Here is a 13,286-nt window from a genome sequence, read left to right as displayed (position 1 = left end):
TATTGATTTATTATCCCTCTCAAACCCATTCTCCTGCCTTCTTCCCATAACTTCTGACACCCTCACTAATCAAGAACCTATCAAATATACCCAATTCATATTGGCCTCCACAGCTGTCTGTGGCAATGAATTCCACAGATTCACCACCATCTAGCTAAAAAAAAAATCTCCTCATCTCTGCTCTAAAGGGATGTCCTTATATTCTCAGGCTGTGCCCGCTGGTCTTTGTCTCTCCCACTATAGGATATATTTTCTGCATATCCACTCTATCTAGGCCTTTCAATATCTTACAGGTTTCAATAAGATCATCCCTCATTATTCTAAACTTCAGCGAATACAGGCCCAGAGCCATCATATATTAACTGTTTCATTCCCAGGAACGTTCTTGTAAACTTCCTTGTAAACCTCCTCTGGACCCTCTCCAGTGGCAGCACGTCATTTCTTAGATATGAGGTTCAAAGCCTTTCACAATACTCCCAAGTGTGCTATGACCAATGCCTTATAAAGCCTCTTTGTTAATTGGCTTACAAAGAAAGAATGTTAAGGTGAAAGATACCAATGGCGATCAATCCTGAATCTGTGCCCTTTCCCAAAAATCCTGGCTGAGAAGCTGATGGCTTTGTCTTCAGCTGGCTGAACTCAGCACTTAGGAATTCCTTCTTTCTCCTTTCTATCTCTCTCTCTCTCCTCCATCACTCTGTCCTTAAATCCTCACACTTTGGTCCAACTTTTGGTCACCAAGCCTTGCCTTTGTTTAAGTGATAGATAGCACTGTGATATTTCATGATGCCCTCATGAAATCATGGAGTTTAACTCTATATAATTGGTATTGTATCTGTAGGCTGGTAGAATGAAGTAATACTTGGCATTATACATAGAGTGAACCAGCAAGGGACATAGAATATAGAACATTGCAATACAATACAGGCCCTTCAGCCCACAATGTTGTGCCAACCTTACTACTCTAAGATCAATCTAATCCTTTCCTCCTACACAACCCTCCATTTTTCTGTCAGCCATGTGCCCAACTCACTGAAACCTACTGAATATTAAAAGGCCTAGATAGAGTGGATTTAGAGAGGGTGTTTTCAATAGTAGGGGAGTCCAGGGGCAGAGCTTACAGCCTCAGAGTACAAGGATGTCCCTTTAGAACAGCGATGAGAGCAAATGTCTTTAGCCAGAGGGTGGCGACGCTTTGGAATTCACCGTCACAGAAAATGAATTCCTGTGGAGACCAAATCATTGGCAGATTTAAAGTGGAGGTTGATAGGTTCTTGGTTGGCAAGGGTGTCAAAGAATATGGGGAGAAGGCAGGAGAATGGGGTTGGAGGGATAATAAATCAGCTTCATAAGCTTAACTTTTCTGGTCAGTGAGTCTATGCCAATTTCCAAAGGTTCTCTTCCCCAAAAACCTATTCTGTCCCATGTGCTCATTGACTGTCCACCAATTCCCCTGCCACCCAGCTATACTAAAGCATTTCACAGTACGTTCTCAGGGTAAGGGAGGCAACCTGCAGAAATGGCATAGTTCTCAACCAGTCAGTGGTGGAGCCTGGGATTGAAGACGTACAGGTTGGGGTTAGTAAGCTGGTGGGCATGCTGTGTTGGCGCCAGAACATGGTGACAGAAGGTGTGTCCCCAGCACATCTTGGATTGTGTTGGTCATTGACACAAATCAATGCATTTCACTTTATGTACGTGTGACAAATAAAGCTAATCTTTACTGAATACTGGACTGGGTTTGAGGGGTAAATTAGCTTCCTCCTGTACCTATTTCTTATAATTTACTTGCTGACAAATTGGGTGGGTGCTGAGAAATGAGGGAGAGTGAGGTTATCAGAAATCTTTTCTGGAGGTCAGGTATCCCTCAATAGTGAAGGAGAGTAGGATTGTCAGAAACCTTTTCTCAACAGTCACGTATCCCTTGGTACTGAGGAAGAGTGGGATTGTCAGAAATCTACAAACAAGAGAAAATCTGCAGATGCTGGAAATCCAAAGCAACGCACACAAAGTGCTGGAGGAACTCAGCAGACCAGGCAGCTTCTATGGAAAAAAGTACAGTCGATGTTTTGGGCCGAGACTCTTTGGTGTCTTGGCCTGCTGTTTTCCTCCAGTGTTTTATTTGTGTTTGTCAGAAGTCTATTCTATACAATAATGGCTAACCCAAGGCACCGAGTGCCTGAATCAGGGGCTAGAATGATCATTAAATAATCCTGTGGCACTATTTAAAGATGAGATATGAGACTTGCTGGTCGACATTCCTCCCTTAAGGTGAATATTAATTTTTCAGTCAGCTTCCAGCTGCAGTTCAGCTGTATTTACAACTGACAGTTCTGTTTGCCTATTTTAGGACCACATTTAGGGTTCTTCTGCCACTGGACAGGGAGGGGTGAGGAAACCACTCAATTATTGTAGTAATGCACCATCCCAGGGGCAAACATGAGTGGCAGTACACCTATTAGTCTTAATAAATCTAACAGAACACAACGCACTAAGAATGAAGGACATCGCACAGTTTATTCTTGTAAGTAATTTTTGATTTTGAATAAAGTTTGTTCAGGTAGTTTTAAAAAAGGGTTATTCAGATTAGAAGCAACTCACACAAAATGCCAGAGGAACTCAGCAGATCAGGCAACATCTATGGAAACGAATAAATAGTTGAGATTTTGGGCCGAGACCTTTCATCAGGACTGGAAAGAAGGGGGAAGACGCCAGAATAAAAGGGCAGGGGGAGGGGAAGGAGGATAGCTAGAAGGTGAGAGGTGTGAAGAGTCGGAGGGCAGCAGAGATCACTATCACCTCTTAATTTAGCTGGGCACACATCGTTTGTCTCTGATATCCCTCGAACCAAGAAGCGGAAGCAGGTGTGAGTATTTGAGGTACTCGGGCGAGTGGAGTGCAGTAGCCTGCATCACCTGCTGTGCCCTCAACGAAAGCAGAAATGATGCAACCAAAACAGACAAAATCTCTCACAAGTACAGCAAATAGATTTGAGTCCGAGACAGATCTCCAGACATGTGACCAAATCAGGAAAAGATATAGGAGCAGAATGAGGCCATTCAGCCCATCGAGTCTGCACCGCCATTCCATCATGGTTGATTTTTAACCCTCTCAGCCCCATTCTCCTGCCTTCTCCCCATAACCTTTGACACCCTGACTAGTCATGAACCTATCAACCATCTGCTTTAACCATACCCAATGACTTGGCCCCCACTATGGCAATGAATTCCATAGATTCACCACCCTCTACCTAAAAAAATGTTCCTCCTCGTCTCCGTTCTAAAGGGACAGACCTCAGACCTTGTGTCAAAATCTGCTCATTCACTAGGGCTAAGAATTAACCACACAGTTGAAACGGTGAATCAGGACACAGCAGCCAGTTCTGAGACCGGAGTGTCAATGTTACCTCACTTTAAGCTGTTCAGTTTCCCTGACTGATTAGGCAATACACACTTAATGGACAGCAGGTATTTAAATGTCCTTGAGCAATCGAGGATGTCATGGTGCTCAGCGTTAAGGCACGATATTGGTTGACCCAAGTTTAACAATTTAGAGCTGATGACTGTAGCATTCATGCAAAAGAAAGAGCTTTATTTACCCTTGTCTGTTAGAATACTTACTTCATTCCAAAAGCTAATTCACTGTGTGAAGACGTTTGAGGGATTGCAATGTGATAGACCACCGTGTGAATTCAAAGTAATTTGGGGTCTTGCTGATTCATTCAGTTAATTTTATTTCTTTCAACTTCACCACAGACCCAGTGACAATGTGATGTAACATCCTTTATGAGTGCTTGTGACCTAGACTTTGCTGTCTGAGTTATTGTTAGAAATAGATTTGCTAGTAACACAGTTACTACCCAGTAATAACTCTGCAGAGGAAATAAATTGCCGAGCAGCAGGACAAATCGGAGCCCTTCCAAGAACAGGCAAAGCCATGATGAGCCAAGTGGCCTCTTCCCACTCTGAATTTCTCTATGATTCCATGAAATTAACTCACTTGCTGCCCTTTACACCGCTGAAGGTCTCCCATCTCTGTCTGCTCATACAGTGGCACCCAGATATGGAAGGATTCTTCATTGCTGTTTCCATAACAATTTTGTCTTACTGGTCAGGGTTTCTAGCCCTGATTAAACCCCCCAAACCCAGAGGACTGGTGGACTAGTCTTAGTCTGGCCTCTACCCTTTGACCTGTTTGGCATGAGTGACTCTGCCAAGAGCCGAAGCACCAGGACCTGACTCCGGCCAACATAGCCCTCCGGGTCACTGAGGCATGCAAGCCTCCAAACCTCATGACAAGGTTGTGGTCCTCCTGGAGGCCAAGAAATTAAGGCAGCATTACATTGGGTAAACTTAGCACCGGACTGTACAAGGTCATCTCTAAAAGTGTAAGGAAACATGAAACAATTCTGAAAGAAAGAAATAATGAAAAAAGTTTTCCCACAACATTCCCTCCCACTTCCAGACTCTGGGTTTTGAGCCCATCTCATCTATACTGTTGATAAAATTCCAAATTTCCCTTTTCCTATCCAAGCCTTCACCTTCCGTCAGGTGCATCCATCTAAATTCCCCTGTAATACATCTGTAGTTTATTTGTACAATGCATTGCCAGGGGATTGACCGTGGAGGGGCCCAGGCCTATGAGTGGAAAACAATTTTACCTGATTTAAGCGCTGAGTCAGATTAAAAAGATTAAGGAATCGAGGGCAAGAGTTAAGGATGAGCTGGTGTTCAGCTCAGTACCTCATGAGGCTTTAGTCACCTCAGCATTGAACTGATTGCAGCTGTGGCCTGCAGCCATCAGGCCCCTGGACCGGCTGTAACACTGAACTGGCTCTGTAGCTGACAACTCACTTTCAGGGACTTTGTGGTTCATGGTCTGTGCGTTATTTGTTTATTTTTTATTGTTGGTGCAATTTGGGATGTTTGAGAGTCTTTGCTTTGTGGGATATTTGTGAATTCTGTTGTGTTTCTTTGTTTGGGCCGCCTGCAAGAAGATGGATCTCAAGGTTGCACTTGACATACACACTTGGATCATAAATGTACTTTCAACTTTGATAGGTAATGTTGATAACTAGGAAAGATGATAGTTTATCCAGGTAGCTGGCCCAGACAGCATTAAAGTTCAAAATAAATTTATTATCAAAGTACATATATGTCACCATACACTACCCCGAGGTCTATTTTCTTGCTGGCATTCACAGTAGAACAAAGAAGTTCAATGAAATGAATTAAAAACTACACATAAAGACTGACAAGCAACCAATGTACAAAAGAAACCGTGCAAAGACATAAAATTAACTGGTTGATCGATTCATTTATACTGAGAATATGAGTCAGAATCAGAATTAGGTTTATTATCACTGGCGTGTGATGTGAAATTTGTCAACTTAGCAGCAGCAGTTCAATGCAGTACATAACATAGAAGAGAAAAAAAATAATAAATAAAATCAAAATAATAATAATAAGTAAATCAATTACAGGCTACATATATTGAATAGATTTTTAAAAGTGCAAAAAACAGAAATATTGTATATTAAAAAAAGTGAGGTATTGTCCAAGGGTTCAATGTCCATTTAGGAATCAGATGGCAGAAGGGAAGAAGCTGTTCCTGAATTGCTGAGTGTATGCCTGCAGGCTCCTGTACCTCCTTCCTGATGGTAACAGTGAGAAAACGGCATGCCCTGGTCACTGGAGGTCCTTAATAATGGACGCTGCCTTTCTGAGACACCACTCCCTGAAGATGTCCTGGGTACTTTGTAGGCTAGTACTCAAGATGGAGCTGACTAGATTAACAACCCTCTGCAACTTCTTTAAGTCTTGTGCAGTAGCCCGTCCATACCAGACAGTGATGCAGCCTGTCAGTTGTAGAGTCCTTGAAAGTGAATGTGTTCTGTGATTAGTTCAATGCTGAGGTGAGTGAAGTTAATATCGGTAGTAGAGGAAAATGGAAAAACAGCCAGAATCTAAAAGTTTATCAGAATTAGTAACCAAAAGGGATTTTAAGAGTGAGTGGAAGTCTAGCATAACTGATTCTGTTCTTTGAAGAACTGATGGAATGAGTAGGTAAGGATAATGTAATAATTGCAATTTTTCTTAATTTCTAAAAGGCTTTTGATAAATTGCCATGTAGACTAAAGAGTAAGCTGAGAACATATGAGAAGAGATGGCTGGCAGCAGTGTTGATTCAGAGCAGCAGAAGGTCAATCAGAACAATTACTGGTGATTTACAGAACTGTGCAAAAGTCTTAGGCGCATGTATATAGATAGAGTCCCTAAGGCTTCTGTATGGTACTGTTGTAATTTTATGTATTGCACTGTCCAGCTACTCCACAAAACACCTGACAAATGTGAATGATGATAAGCCTAATTCTGATTCTAAGTCTCTGTTGTGGACTGAGAGTGGGAAGGGGACAGGGAGAGGGGAATCATGGTTGGGAAAAGCAGAAGGGAGAGGGGAGGGAGTGGGAAGCACCAGATAGACATTCTGTGATGATCAATAAACTGATTATTTGTGATCAAATGACCTTGCCTGGTGTCTCAGGGCTGGGTGTGTCTGCACCCGTGCCACCCCCATCCCGGGCTCTCCTTCTCTGCCACCTGTCCCAAACCCCTCCCGTGGCACTCCACCCTCGCCATTCCCAACATCCTTTGCTCCCGCCAGATTTACAAACTCACTCTCTGCTCCACGTTGACAAATACAGTACTGAGCAAAAGTCTTGGGCTCATATATATATCGATCCCTGCCCCTGCCCCCTTCTCTGCCACCTGTCCCACACTCTTCCCGCGGCGCTCCACCCTTGCCATTCCCAACATCCTTTGCTCCCGCCAGATTTACAAACTCGCTCTCTGCTCCACGTTGACAAATACAGTACTGAGCAAAAGTACTGTGTGTAAGACTTTTGCACAGTACTTAATCTTAATAACTTAAACATTATGATGCAAATAAACCTCAATTTCTAAATTTGCAGATGACAGTAAGTTGGGGAGGAAAGTTATCTATAGAGAGGATTGCAACAAATTACCATTTTGGAATATGCAAGCAATTGCAAATTCACTTTAACTGACAAGTGTGAGGTATTATATTTTGAAGAGAAAAATATTTATTGGGAAATAAAATTCTAAATGGTGTTGAAAAACAATTCAGATACAACATGAGCTGCAGAGGACATTACAAAGTAAATTTATGACGAACAAGAGAAAATCTGCAGATGCTAGAAATCCAAAACAACACACACAAAATGCTGGAGGAACTCAACAGGCCAGGCAGCATCTATGGAAAAGAGTACAGTCGATGTTTCAGGCTGAGACCCTTCTTCAGGACTTTAAGGAGAGGTAGAATCGTAGAGAAGTTATGTTGAACTGGTTGGAATGTAATTGGTGCACGATGCAGGTGTGTTTTCCACAGTATACAATAGGAATGGAGGCAATGTGGACAGTGGAAAATAAAGGATTTGCAAGGGTCGTACGACAAACGTACAGTAGTGTCTGTCAGGAAAATATGAACAGCCTGGTCTCACAATCTCTTGGAAGCCACCAGTGCAGGACGATTTGACCAAAGGTGCTGAAATTGTGAAAGATTCTGATTGAGTAGATTTCGAGGGAGAACTCTAAGTCAGGAGAATAAATAGAAGATAATTACCAAGAAAGAAAACTGCATTCAGAAGGAACGTCCCCTCCCTGACTTGAGAAAATATCGCCCAATATCAAATGGCTGGGATGAGAAGGGGGAGTGGACAGGGTACTGGGAGAGTGATACTACTGAATTCACATATAGGGAGAAGAGTTGTAAAGGTGAGGGAGGATTAAATAAAACGTAAATACTAGATGGACCAAATGGCCTGTCCTTGTGTTTCGTGTTCTCTGCATTTTACCTCTATCACTTCTCACTTCTCATAGTTGCAAATTCCACATTCTTAACTGCTTTTGTAAAGATGTTTCTTCTTAAATCCTTATATAATTGATGAGTGATCATCTTATAGTTGTTTAGATATCTTTTCAGTTCAAGTCATTGGTTTCACTTCTAAAGTCCTATTGAGGGGTGTTCACTCCAAGGTGAGCAGATGCAATATATAACATAATGAGGGAGCTGTCTTGGAGTTGATGTCTTTAGATGATGTGATCTGTCTTAACATATTCCCAAAAATCCATGGGACATCCTGCATTTTATATCAGACTTATGATTCTATGTATGCATGTTATCTCTCTCTCTCTCTCTCTCTCTCTCTCTCTCTCTCTCACTCACTCACTCTCTTTGTCTCTCTCACACTCTCTCTCTCTCTCTCTTTCTCAGGCTGTGTTAGCACTGTACACATAATTAAAAAATCTAGCCTGCAGCTAAAAATGGAGCTCTAGCACTCCTGGTGAAAAATCACATCACAAAACCCATTACAAATAATATAAAGATTGCTGGAAGTGAGTTCACCAAAAACCGTTTCTAATAATATTCCCGTAACTAGAAACTAATCTTGGTTTTATTGATGAGCTACAGAAACAGTCCTGCAAAGCTTTCTGACTTAATTAGACATTATGACCCAAGAATTTTATCTTCCTTCTGAATCCTAAAATCCGTCAAATTGATTTGTGGAGAGCAACATCTAAAGTTATGCCTGGCTTTGAAGGATAGACACCAATTACTTTGTTATTTTTTATCTTCGATATCCATTGGTTAAGTTGTTGGTACCAAACAGACTTAGTTTTTATAAAGGAGCTTCTGCAAAAGGGAAGTCAGGGGGAAATTTCCCACTTTAGTAGCTGAACAAAGTACGAGAAGGAAGCTGAGAGGAAGCCACTGTTGCGACACAGTTTTCTTAAGATTTCAAAGTAAACTTATTATCAAAGTACATACAGTGTATGTCACCATATAGTACTGTGAGATTAATTTTCTTGCAGGCCTTCACAGCAGAACAAAAGATGCAATAGAATCAACGAAAAACTACAGAGCCATCATACCAACCCCTAGGAGAGGCAAAAAAAAAGCAGAGAGGCACCAATGGATTATTTTTGGAATTGTAGGGGATTATTCCCCTGAATGTATTAGACACCAGGCTTCTACCGATTGGTTACCCATGACATCACTGAGTAAATTTATCTTGATATACTCTTTGGGTGACTTCCTCACTATTGGTCTGATGTTCTATACTTGTACTCAATAGCCTGTCACGCAGAGTGATGAAAATGGTGAGAGCCTCAAACTCCACTCCATATAGTCCTCCTCTAGTACCCTAACAACTCAGGAAACATGGATAACTGAATATCTCTTTTTAATTCATCAAATCCAATCCTTTTATCAGCAGACAGATAATGTATAACAGTGTTCACTTGATGATATTCATTTTTCCTTTGACTTTTTCCATTCCTCCATTTATGTGAAGTGTGTGGTCAGAAAGATTTCTCTCTGGACCATTCCACCCTCCCCAACCCCTCAGAAAGATCAGGTCACCCATTGATGTGCTAATGATGTAGCACAGGTCTCAGTAGAGTCCCTTTATTAGGCAATCTCAATGCCCCTGGTAGGGGCTGTGTAGATAGAATGTTAAGTCATGGGTTCCTTGCCCTGGGTCTTCCAACTGTTCACATTGATGCAGGGTCCTTCCTTTTCCAGTAACCTGTAAAGTCTAGATAAGCTGCTAACATAGTCACATGCATGACCCTCGTGAAGCACCTTCCTGCACTTTTCCGGAAATCCCAACCCAGATCTCTCCCTGCTTTCAAGTACCTTCATTCCATCCACCACGTGAGGCGGGGTTGTACTTTTCATTCTGACATGATGGTCCATGACCTCCTCTACTGTCAGAGTGAGGACACTCTCAGGTTGGAGAAGCAACACCTCATATTCTAACTGGGTAAACTACAGCCTGATGTAAACTACAACATGAACTTCTTTAACTTCCAGTAATTTCTCCCCTCTCCCTTTTCTCTTTTTCCTTTCCCCATTCTGGCTCTCCTCTTACCCCTTCTCTTCTCCTCACTTGCACATCACCTCCCTTTAATGCCTCTCCTCCTTCCCTTTCTTCCAAGGTCCACTGTCTTCTCCTATCAGATTCCTTCTTCTTTAGCTCTTCTCTAATTCCATCCTTCATCTCCCAACTTCTCACTTCATCCCTCACTCCCACCCACCCATCTTCCCCCTCACCTAGCTTCACCCCTCTCCTCCTGGCTTGTATTCCTTCCTACCCCTGCCCCATTCCCCCCCACACCTCCTTATTCTGGCTTCTTCCCCCTTCCTTTCCAGTCCTGATGAAAGATCTTGGTCCGAAACATCAACTGCTTATTCCTCTCTATAGATGTTGCCTGGCCTGCTAAATTCCTCCAGCATTTCAAGGGGGTTGCTCTCTCAACACTTTTGTTGGGAAGAGTTACAAGAGCAACAAGGATGAGGGAATCAAGAGCTAAGTAGCCTTCCTAGAATTACTTTCTAAGCAAATAAAACAAAATGATTTTCCCTGACACATTTAGTTCACAGTTGCACAGAAGAGAACAGGCAGATGACTCAGCCAAAGTCAGCCAGGTTCAAGATGAACTGATTGCATCATTTGCTGGTGCAGTCAATAAATCAGTCAGCTGCTGCTCTGGAACTGTATTCCTGATGTCACAGGGAATAGAAAGAAGTGAGTTGCAGATCGAAATCTCAATTTTCACCTCAACCGACTCAGGAGTTGTGTAATTGGTGGGATGCAGATGGGAGGACAAGTGACTGGGGAGTCTTGCTGTTCTGATAGCTGAGCGATTAGCGGAGATCGGAGGGTAGCGTACAGCTGATGTCTCTTTAGACTCATTGCCTTATCTGTTTGCAAGTTGGATGCACAGGCTGCACATCGGCGCTGCGTCACTGCAAACACCTTGTCGCTGTTTACTGCAAAGCCTGCAGCTCGGTAACAATTGGATTACCTCCTGTGACATGCGCTCGGCCAGTTATCAGCAGGCAGAACAGGCACATTTTGTGCTTCTAGGACACTGGGGACAGCTGAGATATGAGGAAGATCCACTCAGCTGAACCAGTACCATTCCTGGCAGTGCATTAAGAACAGAGTGGGATTTAGTGAGAAGCTCAGAATATATTAAGAAATGGAAGAAAGAAAAATCAAAATAAATTCATTATCAAAATAGATATATGTGACCTTGAGTTTCATTTTCTTGCAGGCACTTAGAGGGAAATAAAGATATAAATAGAAATTATGAAAAACTATACATAAATAAAGGCTGACAACTAATATGCAAAAGAAGACAAATTGTTCATGTATGCATCAATAGATAGATAGATGTATGGGTGGATGGATAAATGGATAAACAAACCATTCTGAGAACATGAAGTCCAGAGTCCTTGAAAGTGTCCTTGAAAGAACTAACCACAGTTTTCTCACATATTAGCATCCCTGAATTTTCCAGTTGCCACCTCTTACTTGAATATTTCCCCCTCTGACTAATCCCAAGTGTTTCCTGACTCCTGGCAGCTCCCTGGCTCTTGTAGCTCTCCCATTACTCATCCTGTCCTCTAGGTTCCATCACCGAGTGGTATCAGATCACAGGCTAGACAGGTTCCCCAAACTCTGCTGTTGGCTGCAACCTGATCTCCATAATTATTCACTCAATTCCACTTGTTTGCACTTGAATAAGGCCTGATGAGACACTTGGTGAAGCAGAGTTTTAAAACATAAAATATAGGAGTAGAATTAGCCCATTCAGCCCATCAAATCTGGCTTCCAAAACCCTCTGAGGCAATAAATTCCACAGTTTCTCCAATCTCTGGTTGAAGAAGTTCTGCCTCATCTCAGTTTTAAAGGGGCATCTCTGTATTCCAAGGCTATTCTCTCAGATCCCAGACTCTTTGACGAATGGAAACATCCTCTCCACTGCATCTAGGCCTTTCTGAATCCAGTAGGATTCCATGAGATCCGCCTTCCTATTTCTAAAGTTTAGCAAGGCCTGACCCAGAGAGAACTTTGCTGTAGAGAACTGCTCTGCATAACAAAGAAAGCTGAGAACTGACTTATTAGAGGCCCCTTAAAATAATGAAAAGAGTTGACATGATGAATGAAGAAGGTTTTTCCAAGTTGGCAACAGGGAAACAAAATGAAATGATCAGCAAAATGGTGGGACATGTAAAATAAATGGCAGGTTCCTTAGGTGTGTGGAGATGCAGGGTGTACTAAGGGTGTAAGTACAGACTGGAAATACCAGTAGATAGGAAAGTGAAGAAGATTTGCCTTTATTAGTCAACACACTGAGTATAAGAGTTGGAAAGTCATGTTGCAGATTCAGAAAGCATTGGATAGACCACACTTGGATTATTGAATACAGTTGTGATCACCACTCTACAGGTAACTTCAGAAAAAGGGATTCACTGGGATGTTACCTGTAATGGAGGGCCTTACCTCTAAGAAGAGATTGGGTGGGTTGGTTTATTTTCATTGGAGTGTGGGAGGCCAAGAGGAGACCTTATGGAGGCTTATGAGATTATGAGAGGCATAGGTAGGGTAGATAGAATCTTTTTCCTGAGGTAGTGGAGTCTAAAATTAAAACTAGAGGACACTGGTTTAAGGTGCGAGGGTAGAAATTTAAGGGGGATCTGAGGGTGAAGTTTTCACAAAGATGGTCATAGTTATATGGAATCAGAGGAGGCAGCAAAGGCAAGAACAATTAGAATGTTTAAAAGGCATTTGCATAGGTAGTTGGATAAGAATGGAGCAGAGGAATACAGGTAACACAGGCAAATGGAAATAGCATAGATGAACATCATCAACTAATTGAGTCAATAGGGCCCATTCTGTTTGGACCTCGGTGATCATTTATTGTCCATCCGCAAATACTTTGAGCTGAGGAGACACGTGGGAGTCAGCGACATTGGTTGGCCTGGAGTCGCATCACCCACAACCAGTAACGATGGCAAATTCCCTTCCCTGAAGGACTTAATGGGCTTTGTGTGACAATCCTGAAGTTTCACAAGTCCCTTACTGTCCTCAGACATTGAGCTCATTGGAGCTACACTTACATGACAGGTAATCACCGGGAGAGAGCAGCTGGGCCAAAACAGCCTGTCTCTGTGACAGATCAGCTTTGTAATTCTGTGCGGTGTTGCTGTTGGACTTTCGTTAGCCAATTAGAGCAAAGGTTACAAGTCATGTAATGCCATCAAGATCTTGTCAGGAAGTTATGTTACCAGCATTTAGAGACTTTGTCAAAGACTTAAGCCCTCAGTTTATTAGTTCTGTGGGTTTTATTAGTGCTTGTTACATCCCATGCAGAAGCTGCTTGGTATTTACAGACCATCACCCGTTCAGCAGGGAG

General features: G+C 42.4%; 1 protein-coding gene across 5 annotated transcripts in view; it reads left to right on the top strand.

Annotated features, from left to right (window-relative positions):
• Positions 1-13,286, top strand: part of LOC132396063 (rap1 GTPase-activating protein 2-like) — a 298,797-nt gene that overhangs the window by 160,479 nt on the left and 125,032 nt on the right. The window lies entirely within an intron of this gene.

Source organism: Hypanus sabinus, chromosome 6 (genome assembly GCF_030144855.1).
Source record: "Hypanus sabinus isolate sHypSab1 chromosome 6, sHypSab1.hap1, whole genome shotgun sequence".
Classification (NCBI taxonomy): Eukaryota; Metazoa; Chordata; class Chondrichthyes; order Myliobatiformes; family Dasyatidae; genus Hypanus; species Hypanus sabinus.
This window is presented reverse-complemented; position numbering and strand designations above follow the sequence as displayed.